The sequence below is a fragment of the Ovis aries genome, chromosome Y, assembly GCF_016772045.2.
Source record: "Ovis aries strain OAR_USU_Benz2616 breed Rambouillet chromosome Y, ARS-UI_Ramb_v3.0, whole genome shotgun sequence".
Taxonomy (NCBI): Eukaryota; Metazoa; Chordata; class Mammalia; order Artiodactyla; family Bovidae; genus Ovis; species Ovis aries.
In genome coordinates, this window is record NC_082741.1 from 9,704,389 (window position 1) to 9,705,540 (window position 1,152).

Consider the following 1,152-nt stretch of genomic DNA (forward strand, 5'->3'; position numbering starts at 1 on the left):
CCTTTGTCAAATGTAAGGTGTCCATAGGTGTGCTGTATTATCCCTGGCTTTCTATTTTGTTTCATTAATCTATATTTCTGCTTTTGGCTTAGTAATAGAACCTGAAGTCAGTCAAGTTGATTCCTCCAGTTGCATTCTACTTTCTCAAGATGGCTTTGGCTATTTTAAGTTTTTTGCATTTCCATACAAATTGTGAATTTATTTGTTCTAGTTCTGTGAAAAATAGAGGGGGAAATAGTGGAAACCGTGTCATACTATATTTTTCTGGGCTCCAAAATCACTGCAGATTGTAATTACAGCCATGAAATTAAAAGACACTTACTCCATGAAAGGAAGGTTATGACCAACCTTGATAGCATATTCAAAAGCAGACAATTTGCTTTCCCATCAAAGGTCGGTCTAATCAAGGCTATGGTGTTTTTAGTAGTCATGTATGGATTTGAGAGCTCGACTGTGAAGAAAGCTGAGTGCTGAAGAATTGATGCTTTTGAACTGTGGCTCACATTCTAGTTGTAATAGCGTGCTCAATCATTCCGCTCAATGTTCCCATTAGGAGAGGTGAGGCATGGTGCAGGACACCTTTCTTTCATTTCTTATGTCAGAGTGCCGTCATGTGGAATGCTTTTGTAATTGCAGTTCAGTTCAATTCAGTTCAGTTCAGTTCAGTTCTGTTCAGTCCACTTCAGTTCACTTAATGAATCGCGGCACCTGCTAGGCCACCTGTCCATCACAAACTTCCGGAGCTTGCTCAAACTTATGTCCATCGAGTGGGTGATGCCAACGAACCGTCTCATCGTTTGTCGTCCCCTTCCCTTCCTGCCCTCAGTCTTGCCGAGGATCTAGTACCACAGGCTCGGGACCCCTCCGTGTCCAGTTGAGGGTGTGCTGCCCGCGAGTGGAGACCACTCCGCGCACAGTTGAGAACCCCTCCATGCCCAGTGGAGGCCATGGGGCCAGCCAGTGGGGCCACCCTTAATGGGAAGTAAGGGAACAGGATCTCGATTGGGGAGCCCTTCCTGTGCCCGGAAGGACACCCACCCCGGGGGCCCCGCGAGAGCAAGAAGGGGCGTGTGGCGCCATGTGCCCAGAAAGCAGGGGCTCCCGCCATGCCGAGTGATCAGGAAGGGGGCACTCGCGCCGCGCGTGCTGCGG